Here is a 15,131-nt window from a genome sequence, read left to right as displayed (position 1 = left end):
CCATGGGTTAAATAAGGATCCTTGTGGGAAGTGGCCCAGGCTGGGAAGTGCTACTTCATTCTTAGAAATGCCTCCTCAAGATCTGTGTTCAGCATGTGGGTGATCTTTCTCAGCCATCTGTTTACATTTTTTTCTTAGGGGACTCCCTTTGCCAATGTTAAAGTCATTTTCTGTTTTTAAGGAATTTTATTTGAAATGAAAACTATTTTTAAAACTTGAAACCTAGTCTTGCATGTGTAGCTATTTACAACTTTTTAAAGAAATTGTGATATTTATGTTAGTGCCCTGTGCGTTTTGACATGATCAAACAGACTGTCCATCAGAAACTAGGAACAGGTTTTGCTTCTATAGAAATAGACACTACCAGAAATATGAATCAGTTCCTTTATGTTTTATTAGGTTGGATATAGTTGAATGTATTCAATACCATTTAATTTTTAAATTTAAGTTTCAAAATTGTGGTGTGACTATTTGTAACTAAAAGGTAGTTTAAGATTACCATATTGATTGTGAACCAAAGAACGTAATCAACTTGCCCATAGGTCCACATTTAGGATGGGACAGAGATAGGAATAAACCCAAGTTTTCTTTTGGTCTAGGTATAAGAACAAAAATGTATCAAGCATCCTTTACGAGTGAGGTATTTTACATTTGCTTTCTACCTAAATCAGCCAATCTGAATGACAAACTTATCTGTTGGTGTGATACGCTAAGGAGTGGAGAACTTAGACTAAAAATTTTATGACTACTCTTAAATAACTTTCTAGCTTTCATACACTTTTCTTATTAACTGATATTTGAGTAATTTAGTCAACAACTGAATTACATTTCTGTACTTGAGGCAATTTAAATTTTTCTGGATCATATAACTCCTTAACAGGGTTTGTTTTTTATTTTTTAAAGAATTCATTCCTGAATCTTAGTGACAATAATACCCATGTCTATTTTCATGGCGTGAATTAAGAGGTTAGGGGAATTCTATTCACTGTGCAAAGAACTGAGCACTTTCAAAAAGTTGCCAATTTTTTTTAATGAAAAGACCGTTTTCAATTTAAATGGAATAGGAAAGCTAAACCATGAGATATGACAATCAGTTTAAGTTTTGTGTTGGCAGTTTTCTATCTCTTTTGTACCTGGTTTCTGCCTCTGTTACTCTCTTCCATATCATTAATTCATTCCATCAATCAGCATAAATGATCTGTGTAGGCTTGACACTGTGCGAGTCTAGGCTCTTATAGCATTGAATCAGACAGACATATTCCCCAGAGTCGAAGAGCTTATAATCTCACAGGGAAGACAATGAACAAAATGCAGATATTTAATTTTTTAACTGCTGTTTTGATAAGTGCACTAACGAATGTCAGACTCTGTTGATTGTAAAAATCAACAGGCATTCCAGCCTCCTTCTCTTCTTGCCCATCTCCCAATATTCACCTAACTAGCCTCCCCTGCAGTTTCTATGACGTAGTTATGTCTAATGTGATGTAGGGAAATGTGATGAGGACCTTGAGAATAATTTTATACGAGAGCATTCTTCTCGCATTTTTCTACCTTGAATGCAGTTGCATCAGATATGATATATGGGTTGTTACCATAAGGCAATTACCCTAAATTTAAAAAATTAATATGCGCAGAATGACAGAAACAAAGGGAAAGTCTTGGTTTGGGGTAATTTTGAAATGTTGCACCCCCAAAACGTGACTCCTTTCAGACTTTGCGATATCAAGTGGTTAAAATTAAATGTTCTTACTACTGAAACCATCTCCATTGGGTAATCTGTTAGTTGCAGCCAAATGCACCCTTGTCTAATACAGAGAAGAGTATAGTACACTTCAGTAATACACAGCAGGTGATGTTTCAGGTGGAAGGAACATCATGTGAAAATTCTTTAAGAAAGGAACACCCTTTTTAAAAAAATTATTTTAGAAACTAAAAAAAGCGTATTTTGGCTGAGGCATAGAGAATAATGTGAAGATTGACATAATATGAGACTAAAGGATTAAGCAGTGGGTAGATCATGAAGGGTCTTAGAGACCATTGTGATGATTTTAGACTTGATCTTTAGAACAATAGAAGAACTAAAAGTTATTGGAAAAAATTTTCATTTAGGACAATGAATTGGAGGGGAACAAGAATAGATGGAAGACTAAGAAAAAGGCTTGCAGTATCTGTGCCAGAGTTGATGGCAAGAGAGATGGGAAAATGTGAAATTCACTATACATTTTAGCTATCAATTAGACAGGGCTCAATTATCAATTATTATCAATTATCAATTATGGGAGATGAGAGAGAAGCAGGTGTCATGTAATCATCCTGATTACTGATACAGCAACCAAATGAATGATTCCATTTAGGAAGATGAAGATCACTGGAGGAAAGAGTTGAGAGTGAAACACCTTTTAGTGCTGCTCATACTAAATTTGAGGTTCTTAGGAGGTATATTCAAGTGAGGAAGTCACATAGGAAGTTGGCATATGGACCCAAATCTAAGAAAAGAAGTCTGGACTGGTAAAGTCTATTACAGAATTGTTAACACATAGATGATATCTGAGGTCATAGGAATGGGTTAGATGCCTTGGGAGGATCTTTGGAATTAGAAGAAAATAAGGCCTAGAACTTAGCCCTGAAAAACTTTAGCATTTAGAGATTAGATAGAGGAGGAAGGATTCCCCATGAAGGCTGAGTCAGAATGGCCAGGGAGATGGTGGGAAGACCAGAAAGAGTGATGCTAACCAAACAGGGAAGAACAAGTAGGAGAGAAAAAGTCATCTCTTTCCCTTACCCCAGTTTGCAAGGTTCATGGCTGACTTCCCTATAACAAAAGACATTGACAAAAGAAAAGCATAACAAACTTATTTAACCAAAATTTTTTGTGAAACAAGAACCTTCAGAGATGAAGATCTAAAGGCCCAGGGAAAACTATATTTTTCTGGACAATCATGCAGAAGTATTGTCATAAGCTGGCAGGGGGGGACTTTGCAGGGCCTGTTTGTCCAGTCTTCTCGACTTCCAGGCATAGGGTAGGACCCCTCCAGAATGAGGGTCTTAACAGCCTCCTTTTAGGGGAGGTAGGTCAAATAATTATCTATGACCATGTTTCAGGGAAGAAAGGTGAGAGGAGATCAGAGAGTGACCTCCAAGGTGCCATATTTTGGATAACTGTGTTCTGAGCCATACAAAATGTGAGGCATGTGAATGACTTTCATCCTTCATGCAACAGCTTATTGTCACCCTCTTCTTTGAAGAGTCCCCAGACTTACCAAGATAAACTGGCACCTCCCCAGTGTTGTTTCTCAGACTCTGTTCCTCTCCTTTACAGTGCTTATAGTTACTATTTGCATAATAGTGTGTATAATTACTATTTGTAATCATGATTTTTCATGTAATATTCTCTCCCACTAGAATGGAAGCTACATGAGGAGAAAGAATGTCATTATATTCACCAGTGTGTTGTCAGTGCCTAGCAAGTATTCACTGAAAAGGGAAAAAAAAACACTAATATCTATTTAAAAACTGAATGGTTGATTAAATACATTAATCATCCTCAGAAGTATCTGCCTTCATGTCAGCAGTAACTAAGAATTTGAATTTTTCCCTTACCCCAAATTATTCCTTTTGAAAACTCCAAGATACAATGATTAAAATTATAGTTGATTAGTTGATAAGCTCTATTGCCTAGGTCCTAACACAAGGCTTGTGTTAGGACAATAATTGATGAATAGTGATTTTAATTGGTTCTTCTGTTGATGTAAAAGGATAACTCTAGTTTAAAAGAAAGTAAATTACTCAGTAAATATACTGCTGTTCATGGAAAAAACTAATTCCCCAATTTGTACCTACAAAGCCCTGACATCCACAATGCTGTTTTCCTGATTGACTGGTAGTTTTTGCATTTTTGATTTCCTGTGCTAGTAAATAGGACTGCTTCAGGAACAAAGCACAGCTGTTGCTCTCAAAGTTGTACTATCACTAACCCTCTTTGAATCATAGGAATAAAAAGAAAATCAGGGATTTAAAAAAAACCTGTGAGTATAAATAGGTTGACTTCAGAGGTAAATGCGGGATTTGCATGGCTGTTTTGGATCAAAGACAGTTTTGATGCTTTGATCTAAAATAAAAGGCAATATATTCTAAGAATCAGTTGCATAGATGGAGAAAAATGTCAGTATCAGATTTTTGATTTTTAGTGTTTATGAGACAGATTTTTTAGTTTAAAAAAACTCAACAGGTATGAGAACATGAAACATGCTAATCAGATGGCCTTTTAAGTATAAATGATTCCTCTTTAGTATTCCTTTAGCATAAATCCCTATAGAAGTGGAAGAGAAATAGTTAGCTTTCATAATGCTTTTTAAATTCAGGTTTCCTAATCTTTCTTCAAAAGCATTTACATTCTCATTAGCAGAGTATGAGTATATATGTGCATATGTGTGTGCATGCATACGTCTGTGTTCTAACCTTTGACATCACAGGCATAGTTTTGTCAGTTTGATAGGCAAGACATTTGTATGCTTAATGACATAGATGCAAACATTTTCCTTCTAATTTTATCTATTGACATTTTATACCTCCTTCTCAGGGATCTTCTTTGGCTCAGTGTATTGACATGTAATTGTAAATTACCTAGGTTTTAAATGTGAGGGCTTGGAGATAAGCTTGCAATGCTTTTCCTTTCCTTTCATCTTCATTCTAGAGGAGGCTTGGAATATAGACCCTCCCCCGCTCCCCCCCACTTTTATTTTTGGAGAAGGAGTAGCAGAAAAAAAGAAGAGTGGGATAGTCATTCAACACATAGTTATTGAGGATGTGCTGAGCCACACAGTGCAATGTAAAGGAAAAAAAAAGGAGACTAATGTCATTTCCCAGTGTGGTCGCCAGGAAAAGACAGAATTTTTGCTGGAAAATATACCTGAGAAGCAGGTTACTTAGCCCCATTTTTGTTTCTGTTCTGAATGATTGATATTACAAATGACAATTATTACATGCCAGTTAAAAAGTGTGCAAGTAAAGAGAAAAAGGAAAGAAAGTACATTTTTCTTTTAAATCAGAGAAACTAGAACAAACCAAATCTGCTTTTGTGGGGATTTCTTTCCTAGCTCTTGCTTTTCTTCACAGAGCTCCTACGGAAATGCCATTAGATGGTTTGAAAATACTGAACAATCTGATCAAAGAAATTTTTTTCTCTCCTGCCAGGGAACACTCACACTTTTTCTGTACAGGTACATTATAAATTTCTTTAGAATGACAGCCTACCAGCTAATGTAGCAGAAAAAGGGGAAGGTAGGTGTTTAAAACTGATTAGAAAAGAGAAGCATTTGACTTGTAGGAGAGAGATCAATCTCTTGTGCTTCGTGCTGCCAAAATCATTCTCTGTGTCTGGGCTGTTCTTGCTTGAGCTCAGAAAATTCTTCCCAGACCTTTCGGCAAGGTTGAGAAACAGAATTCATTCAATTCCTGATTGGTAAATACTCTTTTTAATTCTTGTATTTTTAAAATTATAATAAGCAACAGGTAATTTTCTTTCCACGAAGCTTTGTAGGTGCATCAAGTCAAAAAACGATTTCATCAGTAATCACAAACACCTCTGTCATTTCTGCTTTCTTTCTCTATAAGGTAAAGGGATAATAACATTAGAGCCTCATGTGTTCAGAATCCATTATCTATTTCTCCACCAAACAAACCAATAACATTTTTAGGATGTATTTGTTGGTATTACCGTTGCCATTCATTTTAACAAGGGAATTTGCATTTTGTTTTAGATCCATGCCCCATACAGCTCAGTATATTGCTTCTATTGCTGACTGTGGCCCCAAGAGATGTGTTATGTAACTGTGATTGTACTATCTGATCTCAATCATCAGTTACCACCTAGTCATAAATGTGTACCGATCCTAATGCAGGGCTTGAACTGGGCACCACAGGTCTTAGAATCATCTGTGTAGTACACTGGGAGCTACTTGAGGACAGAATGGGTCTCACTCACCACTATCGCTCTACTACTGAGTATAAACCCAAGCCTCAGTTAATTCTCAAAAAAATGTTTCCTGAAGTGACTAAATCTGTATCTATTTCCAATACCACCAAATGGCAATGTGTTTTAAATTTTTTACCCACAATGTGAAGTAGTATGTCCTTTATCATGCATCCTGATCTTTCAAGTCTCTCTTGCTTTGGAAAATACATAGGAATTTTTTTGAAGGGGTATGGAAATTGTCTTATCCATATGGCTTGATGCAGCCATTACCTTCTCTTATCCCATCCCATGTTGGCACTTTAAAAATCTTGACTCTGGGTTGTGCCAGCATTTGGCCTTTTATCTACATGCCTCAGAGACCAATAATAAATCAGTGACTCATGGTTTCCTTTTTCAGAAACCATATTGTCTTTCCCCTAGGAAGTTATTTTTGTTTTAGTATCTAATGATGCTGTCTTTTATTGGAGACTGGACAAGTAGAAGAGATACTTGCTTTTCTAAGGCTCCCTGGGTCCTCTCTTGACCCCTTCTAATGAACAGAATGACATTCACAATCTGCCAGTTTGCTGGAAATGGCTGTTTATAATGTTGGATCCAGCATCTTGGCCAATGGTCTCCCAATTTCATCCTTGAGTTCCTTCAAAACTCTTGGGTGGCTGCCACCTGGTCTTACTGATTAAGCTACATTTATTTTGTCAGTTTGGCTTAGATGAGTTGGGGTTTTGCCCATTATTGGATTTTATATTTTCTGCCTATTTGTGCAGAACCCTGAGGGTGTAGATATCTCTCTAATGCCCTTCCCAGGTAAAGAATTCACTCATCTTGGCAGCCAGCCTGTTTCAGTATGGAACTCCAACCTTTGCTTCTCTGCCAAGTCATCACAGAGGACTTCAGATTTGCTAAAAAATAACCAGAAAGAAAAATATGAAATTCTGCCTTTGTGTCCTTTTGTCATCTTTAATTTGATAAAGACCAGCAGTTGAAAAATATCCCAGAGAGAGGATTCTATTTACACACTAAACGTTTTCCATCTCAGCTTGAAACAAAACTGATTAGGGTCCCACAACACAAAGATTACATAAATTAAAATCTAAGAAAGGAAGAAACATAAGATTAAGGGAATAAAAGCAAGCCTGGAATGAACGTAATAGAAAAATTTATGCCATAATAAGCACGCTGTGCCTGCTTCAGGTAGGCTAGAATTTGGTTTTACTACTTTTTAATGGATTCCAAGTATCTGCCTTTTTTGCCTTTTATTTTATTATTAACTCATGGCAACAAGGCCTTCTATTTTTAAGTTCTGGGATACATGTGCTAAGCATGCAGATTTGTTATATAGGTATACATGTGCCACGGTGCTTTGCTGCACCTATCAACCCATCATCTAGGTTTTAAACCTTGCATGCGTTAGGTATTTGTTGTAATGCTCTCCCTCCCCTTGTTCCCCACCTGAGGACAGGCCCTGGTGTGTGATATTCCCCCTCCCTGTGTCCATGTGTTCTCATTGTTTATCTTCCACTTACTAGTGAGAACTTGCAGTGTTTGGTTTTCTGTTCCTGTGCAAGTTAAGGCCCTCTCTTTTATCGCTACTCTGATATGATAGTTGAGGCCCTTTTGAGTTCTTGGAATAAATCACTCTATTTGTTTTTCTTTGCAGAATTTTAGTTGTCATATTGGTTTCCAAGGAAGATATCTTAAAACATACCTGATAATTCTAATTAGGCTTTCTAGCTTTGTTGCTTCATGGCCAAAAGGTTACAGGGAGTCAATTTTTTGCTGAATGTGTTGTTCCATAGTGATTCAAAGTGTTAATCCAAGTCCATGTGAATAAGTGTTCTAATTTTGTAAGTAGCTCAGAAGTTGAAAATAGATTTTATATAGACTTTTAGTAATTGTATTTAAACCCTAATTTGTACAGAAATTGTTGGTGGCATATAATAAATAATGATTTGGGCAGAAAAATAAAAACTCTAAAATAGCAAGCTTATTTTTTAAGTGGGGATCCCAATGCCCACAGAAAAAATATCAGAAAATAAAAGTGGTACCCTGGTCTTGAATCTGCTGCTTCCAAGATGTGAAACTGCATATAATTCATAAGTACACACTCATGTGCATGTACCCTTGCACAGCAAACATACCTTTAGGTCATTATGACGCTGACTGAAAATCATAATTTAGAGGGTTTTGTTAATTGCAAAAGGAACTCAATGTCTTCCCTGGTAGTTCATTCTCTGGTAGGCTAGTTGGGAGTTTGAAAGTTGTTTGCTTTACTTTAAAATTAAAATTATGAAGTATAAGGTAGATATAAAAACATGCATAAAATAAATGAACAGCTTGATTTATTATAATGTGAACAGGTCATTCTCACACAGATTAAAATAAACATAACCAGAAACCCAGAGATCTTCACGTGTTTCTTTCTGATACTGACTTTCTTGCTTGCTTGCTTTTATTAGTTTTGCTCTGTAGTTATACCAAATAATATAATTTACTTTAGTTTTTGAATTTTATACAAATAGAATCATATAGTATGTATTTTCTTGTGCTTGGGTTTTTGTTGTTGCTGAAGCTTATGTCTTTAAGATTTATCCATTTTGTGGCACAATCTGATGATTATTTTCATTCTTTTATACTATTCTATGTGAATATATCACAATTTCCTTATTCATTCTATTGTTGATGGGCATTTATTTCAAGGCTTTTATAAAAATTTGCTATGAGTATTTTTGTGCACGTATCTTTACTTCTTGTTTTATCTCTAAGGTTCCATCCGGAATAATTTTCCTTCCTCTTGAAGACCACATTTAGGAATTTTCTTGTGGGTCAAATGGTAGCATATTATGTTATATTTTGCTTCTTTAAAAATGTTTTTCATTTTTGCTGGTGTTAAGATTGTCAGAATTTTCTTTCAATACTTTGATGATATTTTTCTTTTTCTAATTTTTTTTTCTCTTTTTGCCTTTTGTTGTTGTGTTAAAATATTTGCTATTTAACTGTCATTCCTTTAATGATAAAATGACTTTTTTTCCTCTGGCTTCTTTTAAAATTTTCAAGCTTTAAAAATGTTTCTACTATTTAACAAGGATGTTCCAAATATGAATTTTATTTAGTTTTTCTTGCATGAGCTTTACTGGGTTTCTTGAGTCTGTAGATTGATACGTTTTGTAATTACTATCCCTGCTTTCATTTCTCTCTCCTTTTCTGGCATGTCAATTAAATACATATTAAGACTTCTTCCTTTTTCTTCTTACTCTCTATTTTGTATGTTCCATAATTTTGTCTTTCCATGTTTCATTGTGTACAGTTTCTTCTGACCTATCTTGAAATTCTCTTTCTCTTCAGCTGTATCTAATCTGCTGCTAAAGCCATCTCGAGTTATTTTGTCTTTTTAGTTTTATAATTTCTAATGGATTCTTTTTACCTACATACTGTCATCTCTAGGTTATTGATGTTTTTAAGATCAGCTTTTATCTGTTTGAACACTGTAAGCATAGATTTACCATCTCTTCTGTTAACTTCAATATCTAGTTTCCCTTTGGTGTTATTACTATTATTTCTTGTGTTCATGATTCCTGGCTCTCATATTGTCTAGAGAGGTACCTTATAATCTTTGGTGGTTTACTTAATATTTTATTTGAAAATTTGCCCTTAGGAATAATTTGAGACCTGAAGTGATCTTTTTCTTAGAAAAATGGAATCTCTATTTTCATTTTTGTGGGTATCTGAGGGAATTAGCAATTCAGGACCAATGCTTGACATTTTTCTGGATCTTCAGGGTATAGTCTGTACCTCCACTTCATGATGGAGACCTTGTGGGTCCCAAACAAGAAAAGGGATTTCTTTCTTGGCCTTAATAACAATGAATACTTTTGAATTTTGTTTCCTGAAGTCTTTAGGGTATCTGCTAGTGAGAAGTGATAATACTCCAAGGTCTCCATACTTGGTGGACACAGGACCTCAATCTTTGTTCCCTCCCTTCTCACCATTCTGGTTCTTGTCTTGGCTGTCCTGAGTCTGAAAGTGTCCTGGAGCAAGAATGTCTCTAACTTACCTCCCTGAGTTCCCTTTCCCTCATTGTACCTCCCAGTAGTTTATATCCCTGTCTTGTGGAGGTCTGCTAGGCTTTTCATTAGATGCAGTCTTTATATTTTGTTCCAGGATTCTTGGCTGTATTCAGTGGGAAGGTCTTTAATTCATCTATTCCTTTATTAGAATTGATATGTGCCACGTTCTGGATTTTTAATAATTAGCAGCTGTTCAGTACTGCCACTGGAAATAAGCATTTGTTTATTCAGCCTTTCATTCAACCTGAAAATATGTAGAGACTACTGTGTATTCAGGGAATAAGACATGCTCCCTACCCTAAGTCAAAGGTTAATAACATTTTAAGCAAACACATACTATTATTTAGTTATGTAATGATTAAAAAGCAGGAGTTGGAGAATGTAGATAAAATGAGAACACTGCTGAAAAGGCTGGTCAAGAAACTTGCAGCAGAGGTGACATATCAGTTACTGGTATTTTCTTTCCATATTTTAAAAGTATTATATGATCACACTGTCAAAGTCAAGCATAATTAAGAATGCAAAAATTACTTGTAAAACACCAGCCAATATTAAATCATTTAAAATTTTCTTGAGATGCATATTAATATATATCTAGGCTGATAAGTATAGATTAATATATTTTGCTTATATAACCAGCATCTTGCTTTCTTTATCCACTTCTACCCCGTCTTATGATCTAAAAAACAGAGGCTCCTTGGGTTTAAAGAAGCTTGAGAATATTTCTTTAATCACGGCCATCATTACCACGAAAGCTGCTAATTCAGCACTTTCAGCCCAGCGCAGCAGTTTGCCTTACATGAAAGTCCATATATGTTTTTAGCAGCTTTCCTCCTATAACAAAATTCGCAACACCTCCTCCCTCATCTCAGTCCCCATCCAGACACCTCTTACAACAGTAGTTACTGAGGTAATCAGTGACTGTCAGAAACGTGGGAAGCTAAACCTGTCTTCTTCAATTAGGAGATATTGGTATTTGGAAATATCATCCAGCCATCTATTCTTGTTGTGGAATTTTGTCATCTTTTTGTGACACATGTTAACTATTCATCTATAGAGAAAGTTTCCAAGTGATACCAGACTTCCATATGAGCAAATTATCCCATTAGATGTACCAAATGAAACCCAATATTGTACAAAACCTGCATATCAACTACAGGAAATGTGGAATAGTCTAAAGTGAAAATAATTTGTAAAAAAACATAGCATTAGTGCATAAACTGGAGGAGAAAAGTAGAGGAATTTTAATTAAGGGTCAGAAGACTGGATAAGGCAAGAAGATAACTTGATATTCCATTTCTGAAATAATCCCATTCATTGAATCAAACAGCTGTTGATTGTTTTGCCAAGTCCACCTTGCTGTAATCATTATAGCTTCAGAATATATTTCATCTAGTAGGGTAAGTCTATATTCACTGTTTTACAAAATGACTTATTATCATCTATTTATTCTTCCAGTTTTCAAAAACTTAAGTTTAAAAAACTTCCACTGGGGATTTTTTTCTAAGGTTTATATTAAACCTGTGAATTAATTTGAGAAGACTTAACATCTTTGTATGATTTTAGCCTTCCAACCTAGTAATATTTATTCAGATCTTATTTCACACAAAGATTCTTTTTAACTTTTTGTTATGATAAATTTCAAATATGTACAAAAGTAGAGATGAACTTCCACGAACCCATCACATGGTTTTAGTAGGGATCAATTCATGACCAGTTTCATATCTACTGCTTCCTCCTCTTCCCTAAGAAAAAAAAAAAGACACTCACACATTATATCAGTTTACTTGTAAGTATTTCAGTTTCAATGGCTTTTCTTTTTATCTTTTTATTTTATTATTATTATACTTTAAAGTTTTAGGGTACATGTGCAATGTGCAGGTTAGTTACATATGTATACATGTGCCATGCTGGTGTGCTGCACCCATTAACTCGTCATTTAGCATTAGGTATATCTCCTAATGCTATCCCTCCCCCCACCCCACAACAGTCCCCAGAGTGTGATGTTCCCCTTCCTGTGTCCATGTGTTCTCATTGTTCAATTCCCACCTATGAGTGAGAACATGCGGTGTTTGGTTTTTTGTCCTTGCGATAGCTTACTAAGAATGATGATTTCCAATTTCATCCATGTTCCTACAAAAGACACGAACTCATCATTTTTTATGGCTGCATAGTATTCCATGGTGTATATGTGCCACATTTTCTTAATCCAGTCTATCATTGTTGAACATTTGGGTTGGTTCCAAGTCTTTGCTATTGTGAATAGTGCTGCAATAAACATACGTGTGCATGTGTCTTCATAGCAGCATGATTTATAGTCCTTTGGGTATATACCCAGTAATGGGATGGCTGGGTCAAATGGTATTTCTAGTTCTAGATCCCTGAGGAATCGCCACACTGACTTCCACAATGGTTGAACTAGTTTACAGTCCCACCAACAGTGTAAAAGTGTTTCTATTTCTCCACATCCTCTCCAGCACCTGTTGTTTCCAATTTACAAGAAAAAAAACAACCCCATCAATGGCTTTTCTAATAGAGGATCCTGCATATGTTTTGCTAGGGTTATTTATACATTTTATATTTTTTAAACCTTCTAACTGCTAAGGCTGATGTAAGAAAAACTTTTGAAATATTTACTTATATTTAATTATTTCACCAGATTGCTAATTGGTTCTGAGAGATTTTAAGTTATTCTCTTGCATTTCCAAGAATATGATTTTATCAGCATAAATTATCACTTTTTCATTCTAATATCTAAGCTTCATACTGGTTACAATTATAATAGACTGATAGAATTTTCAAAAATATGTTCGGTAAACATAAGACATTCTTGTCTTTGTGATTTTATTGAAGTTGCCCTAAGTTACACATTCTTTATAAATCTTGAGAAATTATCTAGTATTGAGTTTTATCACATAGAATTACCTTATTTGATAGAAAGATATCAATTTACTCCTTAAACAAAATTAATGTTAACAGATTTTCTGTATTACTGATTAACCTCATTTTATTGCAGTAAACTATTTTAATATATTAGTGGATGATTTTTGCCTCCATGTACATAATATAGATCTATTCTTTGTGTTTTATCTTGGATAGTATTTTGAGTGCAGTTTTAAAACGTCTTTTTTCTAAAAAAATAATTTCAATAACAGGCATCAGTTTTTAGAAATGTTCAGGAAATTATAACACTCTTGCTCAGAAATTTTGGGGTAGATAATTCTTTGTGTGTTCAGTTTTTACATTTTTCATTGAACTATTAATTTTCTGCTCCAGTTGAGTCCGTTACAATATTTTCTCAAATATATTTTGCTAAGATTTTCAAAGATCTTAGCATAATATATGCCATGTCCTTATTTTTATCTCATTTTTGTCTTGTATTCCTGCCTGAAATCTTAATTTTTAATTAAAATTTTTTCCGATTACTTTTCTTTCCATGAGGAATCACTTTTTGCATTTATTTTTCATGTCCTTATTAAATTTATGTAATTAATATTCATTTTCTCCTGATTTATGTTTTTGTTCTGTTAAGAATGCTATTTTACATTTGAGGGCAGTTTTGGCTCAGCTCCTTAAGTTCCATTTTGGAGTGTGCTCATCTAAATTACTTTCCAATTAATCTATAATAACCATGTTAGTTTACTCTGAGCAAAGGCTGATTTATAAAAGTGATTTTAACCTTCCAAGTGCTTAAGATGTGTTATGAAATTCTGGTTCTTTTTATTGTACTCAGATAATGATCAGAATGAAACCAGAGATAAAGAGTGACAAATTTTTACCTTTTACACTTCTTAGTTATTCTTGGAAGGACATCTTATACAAAAAACCATTTTTAGTTCACACCCTCTTTCCCAAGTAGATAAACAGGCCTCAGAGTTGGGGAGGGAAGAGGACTCTCTGAAGAGAAAGCAATTCTTAAGTATAAGTGTAAACCCAGGGCACCAAGGTTTTTCTCATTACACTTTCCCTCCTTCAGCCAAGGTTGTACAGAAATTCTGTAGATATAGTCACTCTCCCCCAGGATTTGCAGTCATGGTTGTTCTAAATACATCTGGTTCTCTTGTTCCCTGCGGGACACTTGCAATCTGTCAGACAACGGTTTTCTTGTTTGGTTTGGAGACTATAATTCTCATACCTGGAGACCTAGAATTGAGCCAGAGAATCATAAATGTCATCACATAGCCCTCCTTCTAACCGACCAGAGAGAACTGTCTACTTTCCCTCCCTGCCTTCCTTTTTGTTCCTTTACTAGAGGCTTACACTTGCTGTTTGCTGGTTAAAATGAACCCAAATTTAACCAGTTTTATCACAGAGTAACTTTTTTTCTTCTTGGGGCATCGGGGGAACAATGAAAATTAGAAATTATAAGCCAGTATGGGTCTTGATTTTCAAATGCCATTTCTCTATGGGAATTGTGTAAAATGTTTCTCAAATCCAGAAAGGCAAATAAACCATGGCCATTTTATTTCCCAGTTTAAGTATCTCTTTTAGTGGCTAAGTATTTACTGTGTAAAAGGGATTAAAAATTTGCCTTAATGAAAATGAAAGAATTTTTTTTTTTTAAATGAGACAGTCTGGCTCTGTCACCCAGGCTGGAGTGCAGTGGCACAATCTCGGCTCATTGAAATCTCTGCCTCCCAGGTTCAAGTGATTCTCCTCCCTCAGCCTTCCAAGTAGCTGGGATTACAGGTGCCCACCACCATGCCCAGCTAATTTTTATATTTTTAGTAGAGGCAGGATCTCACTATCTTGGCCAGGCTGATCTTGAACTCTTATTCTTTTTTTTAATCAAGAATAATGTCTCTGGTTTTGCAGCCTTCATGTAAATTTTTAACTTTTTCTGCCTCTACAAATTTGGAAATGACTATCTTATGGAATGTCTCTTCACTGGAATGTCTGAAAGCATGGGGTCTAAAAATTATGGCCCTTGGGTTAAACCTGGCCTGTCACCTGTTCTTATAAAGTTTTATTAGAACACAGGCATGCTCATTTAAATATTCTCTATGGCAGCTTTCATGCTACAACCATAGAGTTCAGTGGTTGTGATAGAGATCATATGGCTTGCAAACCTGAAAGTATTTACTACCTGGCCC

At 35.2% G+C, this 15,131-nt stretch overlaps 1 protein-coding gene across 1 annotated transcript in view; it reads left to right on the top strand.

Annotated features, from left to right (window-relative positions):
- Window positions 1-15,131, top strand: part of GADL1 (glutamate decarboxylase like 1) — a 162,003-nt gene that overhangs the window by 61,613 nt on the left and 85,259 nt on the right. The window lies entirely within an intron of this gene.

The sequence above is a fragment of the Gorilla gorilla genome, chromosome 2 (assembly GCF_029281585.2).
Source record: "Gorilla gorilla gorilla isolate KB3781 chromosome 2, NHGRI_mGorGor1-v2.1_pri, whole genome shotgun sequence".
Lineage (NCBI taxonomy): Eukaryota > Metazoa > Chordata > Mammalia > Primates > Hominidae > Gorilla > Gorilla gorilla.
Note: the sequence above shows the minus strand (reverse complement) of the source record. Positions and strands in the feature narration are given on the sequence as shown.